The sequence below is a fragment of the Lepidochelys olivacea genome (genome assembly GCF_965140295.1).
Source record: "Lepidochelys olivacea isolate rLepOli2 genome assembly, chromosome: 8".
NCBI classification, from domain to species: Eukaryota; Metazoa; Chordata; order Testudines; family Cheloniidae; genus Lepidochelys; species Lepidochelys olivacea.
The window spans coordinates 28,866,148-28,878,463 of NC_140418.1; the positions used below are offsets into that span (position 1 = coordinate 28,866,148).

At 37.7% G+C, this 12,316-nt stretch overlaps 1 protein-coding gene across 2 annotated transcripts in view; it reads left to right on the forward strand.

Annotated features, from left to right (window-relative positions):
* TENM2 (teneurin transmembrane protein 2) overlaps positions 1-12,316 on the forward strand; it is a 996,821-nt gene that overhangs the window by 612,210 nt on the left and 372,295 nt on the right. The gene's annotated exons all lie outside the window — the stretch shown is intronic.

The following is a 12,316-nucleotide window of genomic DNA, read 5'->3' on the forward strand; positions in this document are numbered from 1 at the left end:
TTCCCTGGCATGCTGATCAAGTCCATACTAGAGCCAAGTTTTATAGTTCCTGTAATGTAATCAACATAGTACATACCAGCACATCGCATCGGAGTGGGGCTAGGACCAATGGTAGGCTTAGATATGTGTCCTGAAAAAAAAAGGTAGAATTTTAGGCAGCAATATGCTGAAAGCTCCTCTGAGCTTGACTAATAGGGTCATTCAGCACATACTGCTGAAGTGGATGGAATTTTCATAATTTCATTTGCAATTCACCTTTCAAATTATGGGCAAAGCAATCAAATAGCAACATATTAACTTAAATTCACTCCAGACAGGTGGTATTGTCCATGGTAGCAGATCATTTTGAGTGTTATAAACCTCTAAGTGTGATTGCACTGGTACTTAATGTACAGTTGAGTGGCTGATCAGTGACCTTTTAATTTGAGATGGGCCAAACAGTGTTAGAATACTTCAGTTGCTTCCAAACACTACAATTGGGAGAATAGCAGCTATTGGAAACTTTCTGACCATTATTGGAGTGACCATATTTGTGACTGTCTGGTTGTACCACCTTCTAAAGTGTTATTTCAAGGTCAGCAGCCGTCTTAGGAGTAGGTGAATTAAGCAGCTGCTCTGGGCTCCGTGTTTAAGGGTTGCTGCCAGGAGCGGAAATCCAACTCATAGGATTATCTTATATGTACAGGTACACACATGTTCACATTCTCACTGGGCAGACAGGGACTAGGTATTTCAGATACATGCCAGAATCCTAAACAATTTGACATCTGCTAGGAGGCATAGGTGTGTCTTAGACAAAATATTCCAGGGTGCGTCCGTGAATGATACTATATGGGGTGCACAGAATTAACACAAGTAAGGGACTTAACTGGCTGGAAAAGACCAAAGGGAAAGTAGATGGCTATTGCAGGAACTGTCATCCTTATTCATCTCTGGGGTTCCAGTGCAATTGCAACTCCTCCCTGTTGCCAACTCTCACATCCTGATTTTGTATTTGAGCTTAATTTTATTTGGCTTTGGATCAAGATTGTGAATTTTCCCCGTATTAAAAAGTTGCTGTGTTTTAAGAATTATTGCTGCATTTTCTCCAGATGCATTTTGGGTCTGCACAATATGAAACCCTTATAGGAATAAAACAAATCTAGAACTGACTCTTTGTACATTCATAAATTTGTATTGCTTTCTTCTTAATCTAAAAACTGATTTGTGTTCTTTCCTCAGTCATGTACCCTTTAACATTAAGTATAACATCATGTATAAGTATAAGTAACATTAAGTATAACATCAACAAAAGATAAATATGCACAAATAACTTATATTAATACCAATTTTTCTGAGACCGAGAATGTTATGGATAATATAAGCATTTGCAATTGTCTTAATAATCTTTGTAGAAAGAATCCAACCATTCTAGCAGCTGGTGATTAGTTTTAGTTTTTAGATTGCTCTCAGGGGGAACTGTTATTCTAACAAAATTTTAATCAACTGTTTCAATGGCAATATTGAATTTAAAAAGTTAGTAGTTACTAGTTACAGCTTGACTTCGTTAGTATACAGGAAAATCAGTCATTCTGTGGTGATTAACATCTATTCAGAGCTCAGAATGCATTATGGGTTTGAAATTATCATAGGAATTAATGCAATCTTTTTAAAGGGCTTAAAATATGGTAATAGATGCAGCATACTAGCACCTGCAGCTCAAGGTACCAGAGTTATAAAAGATGGATATAATTATATTTATTTTTGCAGGGATCTAGATGAAGAAAAAAACCAAAATGTAATGAGTATGAATAAGATAGGGACTCTTTATTTAAAGCCTATTAGTTAAAGAAACCTTTTCTTATATATGAGAAATATACTGTAGTTCCTGATATATTTTAATGGTTCTGTATGGTCTGTTGCATACACAGCACTTCCAAAGACCCTGAAGGAAATGATACATATTTTGAATGACCATATAGCTCTACTGAATAGTCCTTAAACAAAGAGGACCTGATAGTGATCTTTCTTACACTGATGTAACTCAGCTGACTTCAGTGCTGCTACTCCTTATTTACACGTGTGTAATTGAGAGCAGAGAGCAGGGGCTGCACTTTTTAGTTTTTAAGCATAGTCTGTGGTTAACTCCTCTGTTGTCTTGCATTTTTAAAGGATTAGTCACCTGCAGATTAATTTGCTAATAATAGAAGATGTTGGAAGTATTAGAAACGCTATTTACCAGTTGTTTGCTGTCCTATGACAACACATGGTAACTACTAGAAGGCTGAACCCTGTTGTATGAAAAGAGATAAAAGACAAGAGGTAGGAGAGTTTCAGTACTTCTCGATATGTAAGATGTGGCCACAGAAATTAATATAAAAGCCTGTTTGAGTAGTTTGTTGAATCATGGCCTGTATGTACACATAATGATATCCTTTGGAGGTAGGATGGAGCTAATACCCACAAATCTTCTGTGTGAACCAAAGGGAACATATTGCAGGAACAGACCAATATGATGGAGGCTGGTGACATCAGAAAGTGACAAGATGAAACTAACGCGTGACTGACTTGTTGTAGACCTTTGCTGAATCAGGGCTATGGTGCAGGACAGATAAATAACTGATCTGCTGTAGGCTCCAATTCAGCAAGGTAGTTAATCCTTGCCTAACTTTAAGATCCTGAGTAGACTCACTGATCTCAATATGACTACACACATACTTAAACGTTGGGCATGTGCATAAATACCTTGCTGAATGGGTAGCTGTACTGTTGGCAAAGATTCCAGTTTGGAGATGGCAGAAGGTAACAGAAAGTGCTTGTGTTATATTTGTACAGAAAAAGCTGAGTTTCAAATGATGGCCGGATGAATGTTTGCCATCATTACAACATTAATGGTCACATTCTGCCCCCAATTATGTGTGCAAAGCACTCATGAAGTCAGTGGAGTTGCGTCTGATAGAAGAATGTAGCCTTAATTTTCCATCTTTGTAAGCAAAACAGTGACTGTCGCCGATTAGGTAGAAAAATATGAAGTAACGTCAAAAATGATAGCTAGTTCGTGCATTAATGAATATTTTTGTCCACCCAGTATAGGAAATAAGAGGCTTGTGGACTAAAAGATCATCATTTGTCCATCCTTTTGCTTCAATTTTCTGAACAGTTCTTTCAGCACTAAATGCTTTTAAACATCTGTCAGTAACATATAATAGTCTTAATGGAATAGAAAAACAAGTTTTTACTGCATGGGAACAAATTTAGCAGCTATACTAAGCAGTTAAAACTACTGTTTAGTCCATATGTAGATTTCCTCATGCAGCCATAAAAGCTTGGATTGCTTCAGCCTTAACCTCAAGAATAAGAATCATTTTAAATGAAAGGGAAAATGAAGTAAGTGAGAGAGAGCAAGAGAAACGGAGTGGGGGCTGACGAACAGCTAAGCATCCCACAGAAGAAGCAAGTCAATAAACAGTGTAATTACTAATTCATTCAGGAACAAAAATAATGGCTTTCTAAAGTGAAACGACCAAATCCAATAACTAACAGTTTGTCAGGGCAATAATAATGGTATTTGTATCTCTTTTAATTGGCTTTAACCTTTCCCTTTATGTGTGAACTATTAAAAAATTAAACAGGAAAGTATTTAGATAGACAGACTTACGTCAGTGCATGGCTCACTCTCTTTTAATGAGGTCAAGGTAATAAAGAGTCTGAGCAGATCCAGCAGCCTGGTTGATGAATGACTGTCTTCCATTGCAGGTATAGAATATTGTACTTGACTTTTTGCTGCTGTTGATTGTGTATGAAGACATCGGTTTCTATCCATAGGGAAAAGAAATCTTGAGTCTTCTGTGTGCCTGCTCACACAAACATGGATGAGTTCCAGTTTCAAGGCACATGAAGGTTTTAAGCCATTAAGGGAGATAACATCTCTTTAAGATGTAATTGGTAAAATCATGTGAGAAAAGTGCAGTACTGTATCTGACAGACTGACTCAGTCACACACAGCGGTGCTATGATCAGCATTTATCTGCTGATATGGCATTCTTCTAATGAAGAGCCAAACATCTTAGATAAAAAAGTGGCAACTTTATTTAAATCACTAATACCAAAGGTCAGGTGGAAGGCAGTCCTTGCCAATTTTTCTTTCCCAGGTGCCTCAGTTCATTGGACACCTAAAAAAGTGTCCTGGCTGTCTGGCCTGGCTGTCTGGCCTGGCTGAAAGCATTGTTATGCCCCCATCTCCTTTGGACACAATTTTGTGGGTCAATTAGGGTTGCCAATATTGCATTTCAAAAATAAGGGACTGCTTTCTTAGCATGCCCACCACACTCCTCCCGATATTTATTATTTTTATTATTATTTTATTTTATTTTAATAGTAATAAATAATCAGTGCTCACCTACATTCACCAGAGATATTTCTTGCTGCTTTTTGCAGCACTCAGCCAACTCCTGATCTTGTTGTAAAGAGATGAAGAAATAAGGGATTTCTAGGGTCAATGCAGTTCACCCTAACTGCTAACGTAGGAGAGGCATGATCTCCTGGTTAAGCCACGCCAGTCACCACCTGCCTTGCTTCTGCTTGGGCTGGTGATCACTCAGCAGAACATGCTCTGCCCCATACATGCTACTACAATGTGTTAACAATTAGTGCTATAATATGTTCCTATTCGGGTGCAGTGGGGGATAACTTACCTTTAGAGAGATCTGAAAGTTGCTTGTACACTCTAGCCTGCATTGTGTTGGCTCTAAAGTTGCTACCTGTGTCAGACTATTGTACCCTAATCATCCTCTGTAATAGGGTATGGGGGGAAGATAAAGTAATATTCAGGCAGATAATGAGGACAAATAACTAAAGCATACAGACCTGTAGCCTTAAAATTCCACCTGTCCTGCAGGTGATTTGCACTGAATAGCACCAAATTCCTTTAATAAAAATAACCCTTTCTTTTGGACAGGTGGAATTTCATAGCTTAAGTTCTGTAAATGAAAGAGAATCCTTATTAGCTCTTGATCCCATTTTAATTCTTAATTTTCTATGCTTCTTTAAGTCAATTTTCTTCCACTGAAAAAATATCAGAAGTTAAAATCTGAAGCTGGACAAACAAGAATCCCGTGGCTCACATCACATGTGCAATGCAATTTATACAGCAAGCAGCATTGTCTAAGAATAGAATTGTAAGGACATGCATGAATGCTGACTGTATTCCTGTGAGAAATGGAAGCTTCATAAGGAAAGGAGTAAGCCTCTTCTAGAAAGTTAGGATGAAAATCAACATTAAAGGGATATGAGATAACATTCTCATGTAGTCACCTTACTTACTAAACTTACCTTCAACTTACTAAAAATATCTTCACAATAAATTCCCTAGAGAAAATCCTTTAAAAAAATTAATGATATAAGTGCTGCTTCTGTGGGAGACCATTACATTGTTTGTACATAAGTTTTATTAACAATTCACAATTAGGTATTTTTATGATACTTTTAAGATAGTGAATTATGATGACTGAAAATACCCTCCAGCTTAATTGAGAACCATTATGTGTAGTAATTGCCACTGATTTCTGCAAACAGTCATTTTTCTCTGGCCTATTAACATAATTTGAATTTTTAATTGCACTTCATAATTGTCTGTTGGAGTTAACAAACAAGCACATTTGCCAAAGTGTTTAAGAACAAAACCCCAAATGGACTGAATAGTGATGTAGTGTTGTTATTAACAGACCTTGTTAGAACACTCCAGTATGTCAGTTTTTGATGGGGGCATGACTTTTAGCAATAAAAGAGCACTTTGGATTTTCCACTCATCACTCCATTAATTGTAGATAATGCTGCATCTTCTTGAAAATTTGTGTGGCTATTTGCTATTTTTCCTTTGTTTTCTTTTACTTCTTGGTAAATGATCTCCAATGTAGTTACAGAGAATCAGCTTTCCAACTCTGTACATTTAAGGAGTTCTATCCCCAAAATATATACAGTTACCCTAAACGAAGAAATTTGACGCAAACTTAGATTGTAATCTCTCTGAGGCAGGGACCATCCTTGTTTTGTGTTTTTACAGCACCTAGCACAATAGGGCTTGGTCTGTTAGGTGCATTAGATCTTTTAGGTGCTAGAGTAATGCAAATCATAACTTGTAATTATTATAATTTGTGCATTAAAGACCCTTTTACAATATGGTTTGGGGTTTCTACAGACTAGATCAGAAAGCTCCCAGAGAGTTGTTTTAAAATTAGTTATTATTTCTCATTCTTTTCATTTTTCACTTCTCCCTCTGATGCATGAATACTTGTCAACATGATATCACATTATCATCCAGGTCAAAGGGGCCAATTTCCGATTGATATGGTATTGCAAAAGCCTGGGGCCTGAATGCCCACAAACCTCACATCCACTAACAACCTTCCTCCACTACTTCCTGTTTTGTTAAAGCTTCAGATGACCTTCACTTAACTGCAAACAGAGGAATGTTTTGCTTAGTATGTGCATTTCATGTACATGTTTCTTTATTTCTTAACAGCATACTGAAAACATAAAAGAGGCTGGGGAGTACAAGGAAGTTGATTTCATGTGGTCTCATGGCAAGCTTCCTAACTGGGCAGCCAGCAACAAGCATCAATTCAAATTCCGCAAGTGAAATCCTGGCCCCATTGAAGCCAACGGAAAAACTCTCATTGACTTCAGTGGGATTAAGATTTCATCCCTAAAGTTTATATCTGTTTCTCTTATTAGGCATCATCTTTGTGTACTCTGATATGGTCTTGCCACAATTATTATTTCTACAACAGTTATTATTTTGATCTGTTCAGGAAATCCTTGTTTTACCAGCTACAAACAATTTAAGATAGTAGCCTCTAAAAGATTGATCCTGGATCCCCATCTCTACATGAGTAGTCACATATGTATTTATTTAATTACTTATATATTGCACATGAATGTACCGGTCCTAAACTCTTGGCATATTTGCTATCAATTAAAAATACAGTTGTATTAAAGGAAAAGCATAATCCCCAAAAGCAGAAAACAATTAACCCAAGTCAACCCAACCCAATTTATTCATGTGATAAACTTCCTCAAAATCAGTGAAACTACTGGTGCATGTAAGGACTACTGAATTGCGCAAGGGTTTGCAGGTTCTGAAATACTAAACATTTAAGAAAGGTGAAAGGGTATTTTCCCTTGGCCAATTTTTAGTGTAAAAAATGGACATCAGGGCTTCATCAGTGTGTTTATTTAAAGGCTGGGATGTAGTGAGGTGACAGCAGCTTGAAAATCCAGTCCTGGTTTCTGAATCGGGAATGCTATCAAATTCTCCATAGTCTTCAAGCTGAAAACTCAAAGCCCTATTTAAGTATCTTTAGAAAAATGTCATGGCAGTGATCTTTACAATATTAGCTATAGGCAAGACACGTTAGTCGGGGAAAAGGCATTTTTCTGGATTGGAAATGTCAGTACTGTTTATATAAATGCTTTTAAGCAGGCTCATGCTTCTTCATAACTTTTCAGAAGTTAGGCAAGGGATCATGCTACTGCTCTAAACTAATTCATTCAGTGAAGTTGCTACTGCTTAATGCAATTTTGTGCCTGTAAGCAAGGCATATATTACACAAATGGCAGCAGTTAGCAATCTTTTCTGACACGTTTATCCTTTCAGACTGAAACTCACTGTCTTATTACCGTTATTTTTTTTTCCCATTACATGATCACATACTGATTGCCATTTAAAACTTAAAGAAACCACAGTAACTGAGAAATTTCTAGCCATTCCTATTTCTGTCACCCTTCTGTACACAACTTGTTTTAAACTAGTTTCTAGTACTGTAGCATTTAGACTGAGGGCCTTCAGGTAATCTTCTCAATTAGTCTCTGGGGCTTTAGAGAACAGGAAAGTGCAATTCTCTTAACAGTAGCTGAAATTATAGGTTCAGGCTAAAATTACGGTCAGGGCCGTCTTTACGCATATGCAAAGTACACAGCTGTATAGGGCACCAAGAAATTAGGGGCACCAAATTTCCTGGTGCCCTGCGCAGCTGTGTGCTGCTCCAGTCCCTGCTCCGGCTCTTCCCCAAGGCCCCCGCCCCTGCTCTGCTCCGCACCAGTCCCACCCTCCACCCCTCTGAGCTCTGCAGCCGGGCTGGGCCCACACTCACCAACGGGAGTGCAGCGACCCGGCCTCAGCCGTGCTGTCGGTGAGTGCTGGGGGGTGGTTACTCCCTGCCCCCCAAGCCAGAACCCACCTGGTCCCCACGGAGGCCTGGAGCCAGCCCCCCCAGCCCTTCTCTGGTGCGGGGGGCAGGGCTGCATAGGGCTCCAGAATTGCTAGGGACGGCCCTGATTAAGGTACAGGCTTTAACCAATCTGACAAAAAAATAGATACAGAGAGAGACAAATCCTGGACCTTTTGGATTATTATAGGGCTGGTAAATATGTGATGTTCTTTTAGAAGACAATTGTGTGACTTCCATTTTTGGGAATTAAGGTAATAACTATTCTTTTTATCCATCTGGCAGGTGACACATCAGTCCCTGTATGTTTGCCTCTCTGTATATCTGTCCTCTCCATCTTCCCGTACTCATCTGCATTCCGAATAAACTCCAAAACACTCTGTTCAATCTATGTAGAAACTTGAATGAGAAGTCATGGAAAAAGCAAAAAAATCATCTGGTGTTGTTTGTTCGTTTGTTTTTTTGCCTTGAGCCAATTGTTTATTCATTCAACTATCAAATAATTTCACTGAGATTTATTATTTTCGTCTGTGAAATTCGACCTCATGCATTTATAATTAAAAAGGGTGCATAGTAGTAAATAGGTGTATTTGTCATTAAAAATTTGTTAGCAATATAAATGAGAAAACAATAATTAGTTTATAAACAGCTGACACTTACTTGGTTTGTTGTATTGGTATTTTAATTGGAGAAAACACTGTTTAATCATATCAGTATTTAGCCAAGAAAGTCCACAGCTGCAGACTTAGCATCTGGATCTAAACTTTCCAAAAGTTTGAGGGTATTAAGAGAGAATGTTTTGATTCAGCCTCTTATACATGTAGAGGCAACTACAAAACTTTTGAATTTGAATGTTCCCAAAATTTACTGGCGGGTAAAATTCAGGTGTCTCACATGTCAACCAAATGAATGGAAAAGGTCTTTTAGTGTTCTTTTCTCCCCTTGTTGCATAATTGTCAAACAAAGCTGATTCGTCATGCTTTTGTGTGGGAGAAAGGGGGAGCTTCTTGAAGAATAGGGAAGAAAATAATCATTACTTGAATTATTTGTTGTCTTTATGTAAGATTAAGATAGGTTTTAGGAATTGTCATATCCAGTTTTATGATTTTATTAAATTATTATTATTTCAGTCAGCATAAGCTGTAGTGTAGACTTAGCATTAGTTTTTCAGACCTCAAGAACAGCTCTGTGTAAGCTCAAAAGCTTGTCTCTCTCACCAACAGAAGTTGGTCCAATAAAAGATATTCCCTCACCCACCTGCTCCCCCTTTTCTAGATCATTTATGAACATGTTGAACAACATAGGTTCCAGTACAGATCCTGGCGGGGACCCTGCTATTTACCCCATTCTATTGTGAAAACAAATTATTTATTCCTACCCTTTAACCAGGTACTGATCCATGAGAGGACTTCCCCTCTTATCCCATGACTGCTTTCTTTGCTTAAGAGCCTTTGGTGAAGGACCTTGTCAAAGACTTTCTAAAAGTCCAAGTACACTGTATCAACTTAATCACCCTTGTCCATATGCTTGTTGACTCCCTCAAAAAATTCTAATAGATTGGTGAGTCATGATTTCCCTTCACAAAAGCTGTGTTGACTCTTTCCCAACATACCGTGTTTATCTATGTCTGATAATTTTCATGAATATATATAGATATATGTACTTTTCTTTCACATCACAGGTTGCACGCGTAGAAACTTGGGTGTAGAAAAATTGAGTTTATCATATATAGATGAACAGATATTTGGTAATTATTGGGTGGAGTATGTAGCATGTGTTGCTTCGATACATGCTACTCTTTATTGTGTGTTGCAAAGGGAAATTATATTGTGTCAGCACCCTTTTCTAACTCAGTGTGAGTAGATGGTCTGTAAGATGTGTAGAAGGGTGATGTAAGTTTTTTTTGGGGAGGGATATTGGGATTGGGGTTTCTATTTTGTTTTTATTTTTTGGCTGGGGATCAGAGAGAGAGATGTTGGTACATCTATTTTTTCCCAAATATTTTTAGCTTAAATGGCTGATTTCATTGTACTTTTTTGTTTGACATATGAGCATATAACTCACTCCTGAAGTTGTGTATCACATCCGGATAGAATCCTAATGGAAATTACATTTGAAATAGTTTACTTGGGTTATCAGGTACAGGCAATTGGGCATGCTCAGTTTTCTTCTGCCATATTTCAACTTAAGGATAAGAAACAATCTCATACTTTTAAGCATGCTTTTTTCTGTTAGATAGCTCTGTTGACTGAATTTTTGACAGTGAAAATGTGTACAGTTATACTCAATCCACTCTCACTCACTGGTTTTCTTCCTGAAGTCTCTGAGTGGGTTTAGTTATGACTTATAACTTGAGCATGGCATTTTGGGAGAAACTGAAAAAGTAGTATAAATGTAAAAATATACAGCTCATTCTGTCTTTGAAATTGTTGGTGTGAAAAGAGTGTTTTATTTAAACAAGGTCTGCTTCAACCTTGATTGACTTGCAGTAAATTGCCTGGTACGAGAGGCAAAAGGAAGTGGATAGAAAAATGGCAATCAGCACCAAATGTTTCACATATTGATTGACAAGCACCAGAGATGTGTTAGAGTAAGATAAATTGGCCAACAGGGCCCATCTTGACAGCTCCTGAGATGGGAAAATTGTTCCTGTTAATTTGCCGCTGGGACCTTGTCATTTATTGGGATATACATTTGAGTTTCTTCTAATTGTATAAACAAAGTTTGGATTCCTATGTAGCATAGTTCAACCTCTGTTAGGTAATTTTTTTTGTCTGCACTTTTTCTGAGCTGTATTTGTAAACGGCTTTAAGATTGGGGAGAAGGGAGTCACTTAAAGAAGCAGTTTAGCCTGAAATGCAGTGCATTATTCTACTGTCATTATGGATTGAACCTTAGGACCAGTTTGACTTCAGTGGGGGTTTAGCCTGAGTGAGAAGAGCATAACAGGGCCCCAAATCATGTTCGTAGGATAGTCACATCCAGATTTATACTACTTCATCCTAGCAAATTTAATCATTACTATAATGAAAAGATTTCTTACCTTTTTAACACATCTCATTTTGTACTTGCAAATGCCTTTTAATAAGGTTACAGGTTTTTTTAGTACTGCAGGGTAAAACTCCCTTTTCTATAAAGAAGTCTTTTCATCTTTGCAATTTCTTTTCATTAAAAGGATATTTTATCTTTTTAATTTCCTGTACTGCTTTCCCAATGTCCCCATTAATTATAGTGGCACCCGCTAGTGCTGAGATAGTTAATGGTCTGACAGCCTTTACATTGGAATCTTCCATTTAGAAGGGTTTGACTTGGTCTATAAAAATTTGATGTAAAGTGAAATTTAACATAAATATTCTCAGCTCAGGAGTCAATGTTTGTTCATTTTCTTTTTATTTTCCTTTTTTTAATCCAGCAGATTCCGGTGTTAATTTATAGCATGTCCAAGGAGAGAGGATGCTTTTTTTGGTGTTTTGTTTTATCTTTAATCCTCAGACTCTCAACTCAACAGTGGCTTTAAAAAGAATGAAATTGTACACACCATTATTCCAAGTTGGGGACTGGTCAGAATTTTATTTATTTTTCATTTATACTGGTCATTTGTGGCTAGATTCTGGTGTTGCCACAAACCCTGTGTATGGTGGGGCAGTGCATAGGTGTGCTGTCCCAGAAACAGCACAGGGAAGGAACTGGGTATGCAAGTCTTTCAGCAGACATAGTGCCAGATTTTTAAAAGTATTTAGGTGCCTAAAGATTCAGATAGATTCCTAGTAGGATTTTCAGAAGCACTTAAGCACTTCAGATTAATTTCAGTGGGAGGTAGGCACCTTGGCACTTTTGAAAATCCCGGTAGACACCCATCTACTTACATACCCCAAAATTCCACTGAAGTCAATGTGGACTGTATAAGCCCTGGTCTACCCTAGGACTTTAGGTCGAATTTAGCAGTGTTAAATCGATGTAAACCTGCACCCGTCCACATGATGAAGCCCTTTATTTCGACTTAAAGGGCTCTTAAAATCGATTTCCTTACTCCACCCCTGACAAGTGGATTAGCGCTTAAATCGGCCTTCCCGGTTCAAATTTCATAGAATCATAGAATATCAGGGTTGGAA